Source organism: Alexandromys fortis, unplaced genomic scaffold (genome assembly GCF_014885135.2).
Source record: "Alexandromys fortis isolate MF-2015 unplaced genomic scaffold, M_Fortis_MF-2015_v1.1 scaffold_16, whole genome shotgun sequence".
Lineage (NCBI taxonomy): Eukaryota > Metazoa > Chordata > Mammalia > Rodentia > Cricetidae > Alexandromys > Alexandromys fortis.
The window spans coordinates 11,635,819-11,651,049 of record NW_026067893.1 but is presented as its reverse complement, the minus strand read 5'-3'; the positions used below and the strand labels follow the sequence as shown (position 1 = coordinate 11,651,049).

Here is a 15,231-nt window from a genome sequence, read left to right as displayed (position 1 = left end):
GTGCTCTGTGTCACCGTTCACTGTGGCAGGAGCACAGAGGCAGGGATTCTATTCGATTCTTGGAAGAAAGTGCCGGTGCAGCCCTGAGCTTGCCCACGCTGATGGCATGTGCCTTATTCCCAGATTTCCTCTGCTTCCCCTCTCTTCTCTTTCTCCTTCCCTATTCCATTCTCTTCTTTCCGTGTTCAGATCCCCTCCATGGCCGCCTTTCCTAGCTGTCTAATGTAGGTGTGCTGCTGACACATCCTTTGGTACCCGCTGGCCCACTGTTCAGGCTTCCGCCCACCCCTGAGAGCTGCAGTGAGGTAGACAGTCCTCAGCAGCACAGCCTTGAGTCCCCAGTGACAGGAACCGCCAGGGCCAGGCGTGTGACCTTTGCAACCTGAGCCTGACCCCTTATGATGGGCATCCACGCAGTGGTCTGGGGAAGTGTCACTCAGAAATCTCAGCAGTTTGGGGACGTTTAATAGTTTCTCCTTGGGGCTGGAGAGGTGGCTCAGCAATGAAGAGCACCGACTGCTTTTACAGAGGACTCAGGTTCAATTCCCAGCACTCGTATGGAGGTTCACAACCATCTGTAACTCCAGTTCCAGGAGATCTGACACCATCTTATGGCTTCTGTAGGCACCAGGAATGCCACATGGCACACAGACATATATGTTTGCCTCTTTCCCTGGACCATGTTCATCTAGGCAGCCTAGAGAAAGACCTCAGACTTTGGTTGAGACATAGCGATCTTGAAACCCAAGTAAACATGCAGCTTCTGCTACTCCAAAGAGTCTGAGCCAGTAGGATCAGCATTCTGGACAATGTTCCCTGAATGAAGAGCATGGAGTAGATTTCTTGGGACCCACACAGCAGCACTCTTCTCTCCAGGGCCATTGCTAATGTTGTCATGACTTGTCCACACACTCAGAAACCCCAGGGATTGCAATGCATAGGAGACTTGTGCATCAAGTTAACATTGTTAAAGTGAACTCTGTGGGCCAGCAGATCCAGGAACCTTACCTTCCAACAGACCAGGAACCTTACCTTCCAACAGACCAGGAACCTTACCTTCCAGCAGACCAGGAACCTTACCTTCCAACAGACCAGGAACCTTACCTTCCAACAGACCAGGAACCTTACCTTCCAACAGACCAGGAACCTTACCTTCCAGCAGACCAGGAACCTTACCTTCCAACAGACCAGGAAGCATCAATGCAGTGCTCCCTCATTCTTCCCTCCTGAAGACAGCAGGCCATGCAGCTTTACTGAGCTTCAGAATGTGGAGAGGAAAGTGAGGAGACTCTTAAAGTGTGTTTGAGGTGTATACACTGTCTTGAACAAGAGCTCAGGTCTTCTCGGGGGGAGGGGGGACTACCATGGAGGCCATGACATGGAAGAGAGGATAGATATTTGGGAGAAGACTGTTCATTTTAAAGACTGTTTTTAAAAATCAGAAATTAGAGCCATTTGTATGCCAACATGCTTTGCGGAAAGTTCAGGAAAACTCCACCTACATCCTGCCAGCTTTTTGAGCTACGTTTATGGGACCAGGTAGGCTGCCAATCATCACAGTATCCCAGACAGTAGCACCGAGATAACCGACCGTCAGTAGCTCCCCACTTTGTATGCGTACAATGTGAAACAGTGAAACACCACGACCTTCTTCTTTTTCATGATTCTATGGGGGGGTCTTTACACACTCAGCAAACGGGCTTCAAGACCATGCCCAGGATGTACAGATCACAGATTACAGGGTAATTGATGGATCCCAGATTGGATGCTCATCAATCCCTTATTGGAAACATTGTACACTGAGCAGATTCTTTCAACCTCACCTCCACGTTTTATTCTCTTCCTCTGTGCACCAGGACGCACCTTCTCTCACGCAGTTTATGCTGCAGTGCTTTTATTTTTGGTAGTTTATTCTGGAGGTGGAGGGTGGAAATGGAGTAGGGTAGTTTTGATTTTTTTTTTTTTTTTTAGAGCATGCATTTGGAATCAAACTCCTCATCAGTCAGCCTTCAGTAAGAGTGGAGGAGGCTGTGCAGGGCACCAGGTAGCTGGTAATTACAAAGCAATGGATCCTTGATTATCCCTGTGGCTATTAGGGAAGGTGTTCTTCAGTGTTTACTGCAGATGTTTTCTGTTGATAGATTCCCTTTAAGATTAGATTGAAGAGCGCGTTTCTCCTCTCCCTTTCCATAGGTAAGTGAAATTTGGGTGTTAAGAGTGAAATGTGGTACCTGAATTTGATTCCCCAAGTGGACATTCAGTTTGGGAAGTTCACATGGCACGGGAGGTGTGGGGAACCTTGAAAGTTCAAGTCCGGCACCTCCGGCTTACCTAGGTTTAATCATTCAATTTCTTCCAGTGGCTATCTTAAGATTAAGATGTAAAAATTGTTAATATAGGGGATGTTGCTGTACCTCACAAGGTCTGCCCTTTAAGGCGGGCTTTAGTTGCCTTCAGTTTCTGGGCGCTGGGCAAAGGAGTATGCCCTCAACCTATGAACACTTCCTAGCCCAGGTCATGCCTGGCTCCTGAAGGAAGCTTGCTTCCCTGGGTAGTGCCATCTCCCCTCAGGGGTATAGCCAAGAGGCGCTCAGGGACGAGCGGTGGCCTCTGCATGGCTGCATGCATCAATTTGTACCCATTCCTGCAGCCTCCTCCCTGCTCCATGCTGGTTCTTAGAACTCTCCGCACTACTTAAGCCTAACACAGGGTACTGTGATAATTAAATGTGATCTTTGCTGTCCGTGCCTGGTCTAGCAATTGTAAAAGGGGATATTGTCCTCCGTAAATGTGCCGTGTGTTTTATCGACGTTCACATTTCTGTAGGAACTCCCAGGAAGGCAGATTTTTTGAATAGTTAGGACAATATTGAGTATGCAGTCATGGTCAGGGCTTGATACATTTCAGAGCCAACAGCAGTTCTTGAGAGATTTAAAAGCAGGCCCCTCCCCTATTGATTCACACCAGACCTGCTTAACAGAAGACAGACAGGCTAGTGTAACTGAATTTAACCATGGTGGTTTTCTTTCTTTTCTGTTTATGAGGTCATACACTTTGGGAGGTGATTGTCCCATAGACATGTTCACGCACAGGAAGAGATTCAACAAGCTCGGTCCTTTCGTGAGGCATCAGCGAGGAAAATAGTACTGCAATAACCGTGTGTCTGTGCACACATGTGCGTGTGTCCCGATCATGTATTTGTGGAGTGTCAAAGTGCTTAGTTAATATTTGCCAGTGAGAGTGGTTAGGAAATTGGAAGGTCTGACAAGGGAAGAGACTCTAGCAAGCTTTTCAAAAGGACATCTTGGTAGGTGCTTGTAATTGGAGCAACAAAGAAATAGGACGGAGTGTGCATTTCTGGACATATGATGTAATTGTGAAAGGCCTCTTTCCATCTCAGCTTTCAACCAGAGTCCTGTCACTCAGGGACAATCATTGTCACAAGTTAGTATGTGGCTTCCTTGGATGTCCTCTGTATACAGATTTTATGCATATAGGTTTTATGCATATGTGTCCGTCTCTGTGTGTATATATGTATGCATTAAATAAACGAATCTTTTCATGATTTCTGCTGTGTAATTTGCATTGCCTCCCACTTGTTCTCATAGGACAATACGTTAGGTCTGTATATATAAAATATTTTATAAATTATGCTCCTTTCTTTTTAATGTCTGTGTGAAATTTTCCATTGAACAGCTGCCCTAAGGTTTCCTTGCAGTGGCCCGCGTTGCATCGTTCACAGTAGCTGGGGTACCAAATCAGTGGAAGTCCCCAACGATGGATGAATGGATATAGAAATTGTGGTTCGTCCAGAGAATGGAATATTTCTCAGCTGGAAAATAAAAGAAACCCCCCCATTTGCGGCAAAATTGATGAAACTGGAGAACCGTCTGCTAAATGAAATAAGCCAAACAGAATAATAAATACTCTATGAATCTTAAAATGTTGAACTCATAATAGCAGAGAGCAGAATGGCAGCTGCCAGGGCAGGAGTGAAAAAGTGGAGAGATGCTGGTCAAGGGGCATGCATACTTTGCATTGTATGATAAAAAATGTTCTGGGATTGGTGCACAGCATGGGTGGCAGTGATGGATTTTGTTTAGTTTGAGGAATAATGCAGAGATCTATCTACCTATATATTAAGTGGCCACAGTATATATTTGAAGGTAGCTAATCTTTGTCAATTTAGTATTTTAAAATAAATAGACAACTGCTCCGCGATTGTCTGGTGATTTCTGTTTTGGCTTTGCTCTGCCCTGCCTTTTTTCTTTTTCCCTCTCTCTTCTGTATATTTGTGCACATATATACTGTGTATATGCTTATGTGTGTGTTGGGGGGTACAGGTAGGGATGCCAGAGGAGGCTGTTAGCAGGGCCTCTCCATTCGTTCCCGGCCGCTCCGACCCAAAATAATCACACAGAAACTATATTATTTTCAATACTGTTTGACCAATAGCTTAAGAATATTTTTAGCTAGCTCTTTTATCCTAAACTAACCCATCTCTATTAATCTGTGTATTATCATAAAGTCGTGGCCTACCGACAAAGTTTCAGCAGGCTCCGTTGGAGGTGTCTGTCTCCTGTGGCAGCTACATGGCTTCTCCATGACTTCACCTACTCTCTCTTTATCTTTTCCAGTCTGGCTATATCCTGCTAAGCCATTGGCTGAAAACAGCTTCTTTATTAACCAATGGTATTCACAGCATACAGAGGGGAATCTGAAATCCGGAAGACACTGCTCCAACCTTATTTTTTGAGACAGGGTCTCTCACTGGCATGAAAGCTTGCCATTAGGGTAATGTTAACTGGCCAGCAGGCTCCCAGAATCTGCCCTTTCTGTATGCCCTTCCACCCACAATGCTTGGATTACAGGTATGTGGCCTGTCTGGTTTTCTTTTTCCACATGAGTGCCAAGGTTTCAAACTTAGGTACTCTAGCTTAGACAACAAAGACTGTTACTAGCTGAGCCATCTCCCCAATCCCTCCATGCGTTTCAGCACAGCAAACCATGCTGCAGTAATTCTCCCTGCCAACCCATTCAGCATGCCTCCCTGTTGGCAGAGGGAACTGCTTGTTCATCCCAGGCGCCCAGAACCAAAATAATCACACAGAAACTGTATTAATTAAATCACTGCTTGGCCCATTAGCTCCAGCTTCTTATTTGCTAACTCTTCCATCTTAATTTAACCCATTTCTATTAATTTGTACATCACCATGAGGTCGTGGCCTACCAGCAAAGTTTCAGCACGTCTATCTCTGCCGGCTGAACCACGGCATCTCACTGACTCTGTCTTCTTCCTCCCAGAATCTAGTCCAGTCCTCCCTGCCTACCCAAGTTCTGCCCTATCAACAGGCCAAGGCAGGTTCTTTATTCATTACTGGTGATCACAGCACACAGAGCGGACTCCCACAGCACCTCCCAAACTTGTCTTCTCACTTACACAAGGTTGGAGAGCTCCCCAGTTGCTGACTTCTCAGAACAGACTGATCATCATATAAGGGTCAGAACAGGGATGGAGCCCAGTACGTGGATGTTCTCTTAAATAAGAATGGGCATCACCCTCATTGTCTAGTCTCTGATCCTCCTGTATGCCATAGAAAGTGTCCCTACTGGACAGTGGGATTTTTTTTTCACTTATCCTAGGATACCTGCAATGTTCTTTCAGTTTTAGGGTCTAGGTTTAATCTGAGTTCACTCTTTGATGATCCCTGGGCTATTAAACAAACTAGTTAAAAATCTTCATAACTGTTTTAGATGTAGGAGGCCACTTGTTCATCCCAGCAGCTTAGCCCTGAAATAATCACACAGAAACCATATTATTTAAGTCACTGCTTGGCCCATTAGCTCTAGCTCCCTATTGGCTGACTCTTACATATTAATTTAACCCATTTCTATTAATCTGTGTATCACCACGCGACTCTGCCTTACCAGCTAAAGTTCCATCTGACTTTGGTGGAGCTACATGGCTTCTCCCTGACTCCGCCCTTCTTTCTCCCAGCATTCAGCTTAGTTTTCCCCACCTAACTCTGTTCCCCTATAGCTCTGCTATAGGCCCAAAGCAGTTTCTTTATTAATTAACCAATCATATTCACAGCATGCAGAGGGGACTCCCACATCATTTAGACTTTACAAAAGGGAGCGCATTCAAATATAACAGGTGTCAGTGACCTGGTACTTAACCCCTAACATGTAAATAAGCATTGGGCATGATCACTTATGAATAATTCATTTTAAAACACACCCAGAATACACTCTGTGACATAGTAGTTATGTACAACTGTATTAATGAATTTAATGTTTGGCTTAAGGAGGTCATTCAGAATAATCATGGTCTTGCCTTTGTTTTAATCCTATTACCTGGGAATCAAGGCAGACCCAGCACATGTGATGTTTCTGTCATACCCCATATTACTATGTGTTCAGAGGAGTGAGTTTCCAAGAAGGCCACTAATTAGATCAGTTCTTCACAGGAAGCCACAGATCATCTGAGTCCTCTAAGCAGCCTTTCATTTTATCAAAACTTCCAGTTTCTTTTCATAACATTTGAGAAGCAGGGCTAAGTTTAGCGACCCAATGTGCAGACATGGATTGTAGTACAGAGTTACAGTGCACTATGGAGGGCACTAGGACATGGACCCAGATTGCCTTGTTTGTAATCACTGTATTGTTACTCAACAAGCATATCAAAGTGGTGTACATACAGGCAAACATAGGTAGTCTCATCATGGCAAGCACAGAACAGGTTTAATACATGCAAATACATGTTGAGCTCTTTTTAAAAACATTTATTTTGCATTTGATGTTTAGAAGATTATGTTCCATGCCACTCTTTAGCTTATGGGTTTAGCTCATGGGTGACCATACCTCTGACACAGGGGCACAAATGTGCTATTGTAGTTGCCTTTGTTTTTACTCTTTGCTCTTTGGAGACTCACTACCTAGCTCCCAAATAAATACATGAAGACTTATTCTTCCCTATGAATGCCTGGCCTTAACTTAGCTTGTTTCTAGCCATCTTTTCTAACTTAAATTATTCTGTCTAACTTTTCCCTCTGGCTTTTTCCTTCCTCTATTTTATATTTCTTTCTTTACTTCTTACTCCAGGGCTGACTGTGTGACTGGCTTGCTGGCTCCTGGCATCCTCTTCTCCTTCTCTTTTTCCCCCTGTTCCTCCCTTCTTCTCCTTTTATTTATTTTCTCTGCCTGGCAGCCAGACTTATTCCTTTCTTGCCTAGCTATTGTACATTTAACTCTTTATTAGACCAATTGGGTGTTTTAGTCAGGAAAAGTAACACAGCTTCACAGAGTTAAACAAATGCAACATAAGAGAATGCATCACATCTTTGCATTGCTTCTGCTTTTTTCATAGATCAGTGGCTTGCTCAGCCATCATCGGAGAAACTTCCTTCTGCAGTAGGATGGGAACAAATACCCACAACTTGACAGTGTGCAGAGAGTGAGAGACCTGGGAACACTCAGTCATACGTGGGGTGTTCCTATAAAGTCCCTCCCCTAGGACACAAGACCTGGGAACACTCAGTCATATGTGGGGTGTTTCCATAAAGTCCCTCCCCTAGGACACAAGGAACCTTGTGGAAGAAGAAATGTAAGGATTATAAAAATCAGAGGGGATGGAGGACACCAAGGAAACAAGGCCTTCCAAACACTGCAGGACTAACACACATATGAACTCACAGAGACTGTGGAAGCACGAACGGGTCTGTATAGCTCTGGGCCAGAGGAGTCTCAGCACTGAGAAAGGAAGTTGACCCAGGTCCCTTCCCTAAGTCAGAAGCTATTCCTAGTTGATAACTACTCACAAAGGAAGAATTCATTTTCTCTATTGGGTTTTCCCTGGTTATACAGACCACACTTAGGATGCATCCTCCGAGCCCAGCAGGAGATGGCCAACACAAAATGAGCCCAATGCCAATTTTGGAGGTTCTTGGGCTCTCAATGCTGTCTCTGGGCTTTGTTTGTTTGCTTTTCCTTATAGGTCCTTTTCAAATCTAATATGGTTTCTAGTTTTGTATCTTTTTATGGTATTTCTGAGTGTGTGACCATGTATGTCTTTACACCTATATGCATCGTTTTGTTCTTTTTGTTTACTCTTTTTTTCTGTTTGTTTATTTTGCTCTAGTATGGTTTGTTTGATTTTTGACTTTATATTATTATTATCATTATTATTTTATATAAGAGAGGAATTTGGGTGGATGGGGAAATGCAGAGTATCTCTGAGGACTTGGGTGAGGGGAAAACTGTAACAGAATATATTATATGAAAAAAATCATTTCAAGTAAAAAAAGAGAGAGAGAGAGAACTTGGAAGCAAAATATTAAAGAGCCAAAAAATAATTAGAAATTCTTGACTTTCTGAAAACAGAAGTAAACAGATGAAAAATACTAAAAGTTTTAAGAGATGGGAGATTTTCCTGCCACAATAATTGTACCTGGATGCAGTTATAGTCAGTGCATTCGAAATTATTTTAAATCATTTCCTCACCCAGCTCTAAAAACAAATGTAATAAATTCCCACCCAAGAGGGCTGTTGACAAAGGGCGACACTCCTGTCTCACCAGTCAGTGTTCACCGTAAGCGATGCCTCCAGTTGCACTTCACATTCCCGACTCACCTTATGTGTGGAGCTGTGACATCGGGACACTGGGACAGTGGTGATCTGCCCTCAGCCACCACTGCTGTCCCTTCATCACCTTGGGAAGGGAAATGAGATATCTTGAGTGGTGTGGCTGCTGTAGTGATCAAGAAGATTTAGGACAAGCAATGTCAACTTAAGATGGAAACTCAGCCAAAAAGTGCAGATTGAGGTAGCTTAATTTGGAGCCTTTGTGAACCAATGGAAAGTTAGTTTTTTTTTTTTATCCTCCTCTCTCTCTTCTTCATCTTTGTACCTTTATCCCTGAAATTGCTATCTCTGATTGGTGCACTACCCCTTGTTTAACTGGTCAGTTTGTAGAGGCAGAGCTTTTGATTTATAGCCACATAAGAATGAAATTGAGCCAGGCCATGATAGTGCGTGCTTTTAGTTCCAGTTCCCCGAGAGGCAGAGTCAAGTGGATCTCTGTGAGTTTGAGGCTAGCCTGGTCCACAGAGGGGGTTCCAGGACAACCAGAGCTGTTATACAGAGAAACCCTGTCTCACAAAACAAAACAAAGCCAGAATGAAATGGAGTAGGGAGGAGGAGGAGAGCCAGGCATGATCACACTGATATCCAGCTGTTGTAGGGTGAAGCCCCAGGGTACTAAGATTGTAGATCCTCTGCTTCACAGAGCCAGCCCCACCCTTGAAATAAAAACCAAGGACTTGGCATTAGTGTTAGCTGCAACAAAAAATGTAATTATGAGAAATAAGAATGTACTGGACCCTGCAGCCACAATGCTCATCAACTTGGAGAAAGTGACCCACATCTTCGAATATCCAACCTAACTACATGCAAGGTAAAGTTACTCAGGCAGGCAGAAGACTGCATTTGCTCAGCCTCAGGAGGAAGATACTGAAGTTTGCCTCTTAAAGGAGTTCTATTCTTGGTTAACTACATATAGAATAAAGTTTGTGAAGGAGTTGCAATGTCGTTTGCCCTTGAACCTTTGAATCTTGTTGCACTGTGCCGTGTTCATTTTCCCTGTGGGTTCTCCCTCCCTGGAGGTGGGCTGGAGCTGGAGAAGACAGGGTACATTAAGCGTGAGGGGCTCCTCAGCAGCTCACAGCAGCGCTCTGCGCTCAGCCTTTCCGAATCACTGGTTTGGAGCAAAGAGGAAAGGCTTAGGAGATGGGCGTGATTTCCTTCAGTTAGAGGGTTTAAGAAGTGAGACGTCACGGGGGTTAAAGGATTTGCGAGGCACTATCCATGGCAAAGCCTAAAGACAGAAAATAGCACTCTTAATTTCAAATCAGGCCTCGTCATAATCGCTCTCCATCCTTTCTGATTCCAGTATGCTATTTCCTTTAAAAGGGTGCTACCTTAAACATCTGCTTTCACTGGAGAGTCCATTCACATCCATTGGTGAGCCCAGAGGATAATAGCCCAGAAATCATTTAATGAGATCCGCACCGTTTTACCGCGCATGCGGAGTTCCCATTTATTGTACTGCTGCATTCACTGTGCACTTCGCCGATTTTTCTCTTAGAATGGAGTGGAAAAGAAGTTTTGTTTTCTGTAGCTTTTCCACTGATTGCCAATCCTAAATGCGGTGGTAATGAAAGAAGTATCTGGCTGGTTCAAGAGTTCAGGCAAGAGTAGATATTATTGACAAGAGGCCTCTAAGCAGGTATAAAGTACTGAGGTAATTGGTTTTGTGATTTTTTTTTTGTATCAGGCAGAAAAAAAATGATCCTTCCCAGCCCTGAGAACATCAGCACCCTGTTCCTTCATTCCTGCTGCTGTTGTTGATGAAAACGTGTGTGTGTGTGTGTGTGTGTGTGTGTGTGTGTGTATGTGTATGTGTGTGTTTCAAGAGCCTGCAACAGAATCTGCAACCCTTGGTCTGTGAAGGGCAGATAGTAAATACTTCGGGTTTTGCCAGCCACAGGGTGGGCTACTTGGCTCAGTTATTGTGCAAGAACCGCCTCACATAGCACACACATGATTGACAGAACGCGTATTTCAATAAAATGTCTGTTATGAAATAGGTAGAGGGCCAGACTTGGTGTCAGTTCACAGAGCAGGGGTGCACACCCTGCTGGAGTCTGCCACCATGGCTTTCTCTGCCCCTAGCTGAAATACACAACGTTTTCTATATGTTCCCGCATCTCCAGCGTGCCTGCTCTGTTTCCCCTGCATCCCCAGCCCTGTGTTCCCGCATCCCCAGCTCTGTGTTCCCGCATCCCCAGCGGGCCTGCTTTGTTTTCCCTGCAGAGCTCTGTTACAAGATTCAGTATTTAAGTGAAATTGCTAAGGGTCCATTTCCAATGGCTGCATTTTTTGTCTTAGGGACCGTATGGACCTTGGATTGGACTCAGGGGCCTATCTTAGTTCCATAGAAGTAAAATCAGGGAAAAAAATTCTTCCTGAACCAGTGACAGAATTCAGGCGCGTGGGGTCTAACAGAATGGTACTAGACAAACAACCACAGAGTTCTAGAACACATGACTGAGCAGAAGTAACTATCCACATCTTTGAAAATGTTGACCTTCCTCATTCCAAAGGGCTGTTCCAAAGGTCATTGACTGATCCTCTATCCATCAGTCTGTCCCTCTGTACATCCCTCTGTTCATTCATCTGCTCACCCATATCCATCCATCCATCATCCATCCACCCATCCATCCTGTTTGTCTTTATTGAGCAATTATCTCCCACTATAGTTTTTGCTATGGGCAGCCCTTCAAATGGCCAAACTAATTAACCTAAAGGAGTTAACTCTTCAAATCTATTGATCAGATAAGAGCTTAGATTTTCCTGCCACAAAGATCACACTAGAGTCCAAGGGGGGATTGCAGCCTCTTTATTAAGGGTTGTATTCTCAAGAATGCCAGAGGGATGGTAGAGACAAGATGGCAAGGGTTGGGGTGAGGAGCAGAGAACAAAGGAAAACACAGTTTATGAGTGGCCCAGTGGGCCCATTTTCTAGTGAAGTTCCCTTCTGAAAGAAATCAAAGAGATTTTCCACTCCATCTGGACTCCAGACCTAAGGAGATTACCATTAAAGTCAGCTAGTCAAGGGTAAAAATCAGAGCGTGTGAAGATTCCTTTTGAAATGTTGTCAGCAACCATCTGGAAAGAAATAGCCATCACTGTGGTTAGGAGGAAGTTTCCTGGAAGGTGGAGAGTGTATCAGGTAATCTAATCTATCATGCGTTTCAGTGGGATTGGGCCTGTTGGGGAAGCATTCCATTTTAGAGAGAAACATCACCAAACAGGAGGGAAATAATTTGGGTATTGTAAACTGAGCCCCTTAGCCCTGCTGTGGGTTCTTGTCAGTCAGGACAGACGGCCCATCCCAGTTCACACCTGTGATATTTACCGAGTATTGCAGGCCTGAGGGCAGCAGAAGCTAAAAATAGAGGCAGGCCTGGCCACAGCTCTCAGCAGAGGGAGGCTTTCTGAAGGGCTTTCTCCTCCTCTTTTTGGAACCCACTCTCCACAGTCCAGTTCAGATAGTCTACATCTCCCTTCATTTCCTCAGCTGTGGCCATTGTTTCAGCACTCACTTATCTGTGGCCATTTGTGTCTCATAAAGGAGGCCTGTTGTTGGCTTCTGAAAATTTGTCTGAAATGTTGGACAGTCACAAAAAATCCACGATGCCGTGAACGGACAGTTTTCGCTTCAGGCACAGAGTCAGCGCTGTGTGCTTATTCTTTTGACATAGGCAGGTCATATTCTGAATGTTGATCTGCTGATCAGGCTTGTGGTTATCTTGCCTTTCTTTTTTTTTTTTTTTCTGGTTTTTCGGGACAGGGTTTCTCTGTGGCTTTGGAGCCTGTCCTGGAACTAGCTCTTGTAGACCAAGCTGGTCTCGAACTCACAGAGATCCGCCTGCCTCTGCCTCCCGAGTGCTGGGATTAAAGGTGTGCACCACCACCGCCCGGCCTTGCCTTTCTTATTTAAAGTACATTTATAACTAGCCACTTTTGGTGTTTATGGTTTTTGTTTTGGTTGAGGGACTGGAAAACGCTCTGAATTTCTCCTCACTCCAGGGATACTTTTCTTGCTCCACTTATGTCTAATTCAAACTCCTTCCTTCTGACCCCTTCACTCCCTTTATGCTTTCCTCGGACAGGCCCTTACCAGGTAATCCAGGGTTAGCTTGGCGTTTGCAGTCCTCCTTCATCACCCTGCAGAATGCTGGGGTTACAGGCATGTACCATCATGTCTGTGAAAATACATTTTTAAATTTATGTATGTGTATGAGTGTTTTGCCTGCTTATGTGTATCTGTCTCACCTCCATGCATGTGTTCATGGGGGCCAGATCACAGGATTGGAGTTACAGACAGTTGTGAGTCACCGTGTAGGTGCTGGGCATCGAACCTTGGTCCTCGGCAAGAGCAGCAAGTACTCCTAACCACTGAGCCATCGCTCCAGCCCTTGAAACTACGTTTCTTAAAAGTGACTCATCTTAATCAAGATTTTGCAAAAACATCTGAGTAAATATTGATAGAAAACTGGACTTTTTGTATTAATCATCTGTTGATTTACATCCTATTGAACAGCATGGATATAATAACAAATATGATGACTGTAAGTTCTTCGGGAACAGAGACAACTGGGTTTGTAAACACACAGCTCGGCTGATGGGAAAAGCAAGAGCTGGGTAGATGAGAGTGGAAACGCAGGTGACGCCTCTGGCAGGATCGGCATGAGATGGGCCGGAATCAAGAGCCAAGGAAGAGTGAGGGAGCCCATTCTAGACTGAACGACCACCTCTTCAGAGAGATGCTCAGTCACTCGGTGGAGGATGGCAGCACCATCTAGAACTTATAGGCCAGAATGGGTGATGATCAACTTTCAGGGCCGCCAGTATTTGATCTCACAGTTGGCATCCCTTCTATCTGTAGGGCTGCTGGGCGCAGATCTGAAGGCTAGACCTTATTCTACCATCTACCAACTGAGTCTGTGAAGAGAAATCTCTCTCTAATGAACAGGGCACCAGAGTCTAAAATGTCTCCCCAGCGGCTTGGATACCCTTCCCTGCCGCTGCTTCTCTTTCAGTCCCCTCTGCTTTGGCTCCGACACCTGAGAACGTTCAGGGACTAGCGATGCTGGAGGGACTTAGCACCGAAGGAGGCCATCGGAATTAAAATCCGTGCGTGGAAAGCCCTTAATGAGTCTGTCTCCACTGCAGCATATGGGATGTCAGCTGGTAAGAGGCACTACATATCCAGCAGGGCCCCATTTCAGACACTGCCTCACTTCCCTGTGGATAATTTTGCCTTACCTGTAAGGAGGCACCGACGAGAACTCTTGGATTTATTTATCCACGTGTATATATGTAATCTACAAGTATTTATTTTAGTTATATGCACACACACGTGAGCAAGTGTGTGTAAATTCTGTATCTCTGTGATGAGACGGATCAGTGTGGGCATATGAGAGATTGCTATGGATGGAGGGCCAGTTCTTGCAGACTAGGGACAATGGAGAGAGACAGGCACTAATGCTTTCAGTGCATGCGTGTGTGTGTGTGTGTGTGCGTGTGTGTGTGCGTGCGTGTGTGCGTGCGTGCGTGTGTGTGTGTGTGTGTGTGGTGTGAGATTAGCGAGTTTGGTGATATAATAGCAAAGAGCACCTGCTTTAGTTTCAGAGAGTTTTGGGTTCAAGTTCTGGTTCTGTACTTACTGTGTGCCCCTGCAACTTTACCCTTCCTATTTTACTTTACTAAAAAGAAAAAAAGAGTCAATTCACAAAGCTAGTATGTATATTAGGTTTTATATGTGATGAAAATCCGTTAAACCATCACCTTAAATATGGCATTCTTATAACTATTAGTTGGCTCTGAGATCAGCCCAAGTAAGGAACATCTATGGGAGCAGGGAGTGCTTTGGGAAATAGTAGGAACCGGAATAGCTTATTGAAGGAGACTTTCTGAACAGCACTATGTCATAAGTACTAAGTGTGATTCTGGGCACCGTGAGAGGAAAGGAAAAGGGCAGATTCTTGACTGCTGTGAGGTGTTTGCAGTGGACTGGAAGAGACCAGCCTTACATGCAGAGGAGGACCCAAAGAAGGCATATAAATGAACGTCACTGATGAGATCCACTCACCCACACAGAGAGACTCCTTGAACGGTTCATCTGCTTCTAATGGCTGAGGTTCTTAAAACTCGGGGCTGTGAGCGGCTGAAGCAGCTGAAATGCTGCCGCTCCACACCTGCTTCTGAAACCAGCCTAGAATGTACGCGGCTGCCTCTCTCCTGCCCAGCCCAGTCCAAGCCTGCTCTTTATCCATTCTATTAGGAAGGATTCATGCACGACAGTCTTGAGACCTACTGTCAGGGATACTCCGTGTCAGGGACGCTCGGGATGCAGCTCATTTTTTTTTTCCAGAGAAGGTTGGGACTTGACACGTGAGAGGGTTTGAGATGAATGAGTTTCCATTGTATTTATAGAAAGCTAGTATGATATCTCCCAAGGTATAAATAGAACAATGGAGTGTTGACAAAGGGACTGGTTTTCTGTAACTGTGGAAACCCTGCAATTATTCCTGGAACTATACTCATTGTTTATCTGCATCTGAATTTTAATAAACAGGGTGCTTGCTGTTTATTCATGAAATTTCA

The 15,231-nt window shown here is 44.6% G+C and overlaps 1 long non-coding RNA gene across 1 annotated transcript; it reads right to left on the bottom strand.

Annotated features, from left to right (window-relative positions):
* Positions 1-11,473: 11,473 nt before the first annotated feature.
* LOC126503409 (uncharacterized) lies at positions 11,474-14,941 on the bottom strand. The gene is made up of 3 exons (XR_007592284.1): positions 14,717-14,941; positions 12,743-12,827; positions 11,474-11,727 (listed from the first exon to the last, which is right to left on the bottom strand). It is a non-coding gene; the product is annotated as an uncharacterized lncRNA (long non-coding RNA).
* Between the last annotated feature and the right edge of the window lie 290 nt (positions 14,942-15,231).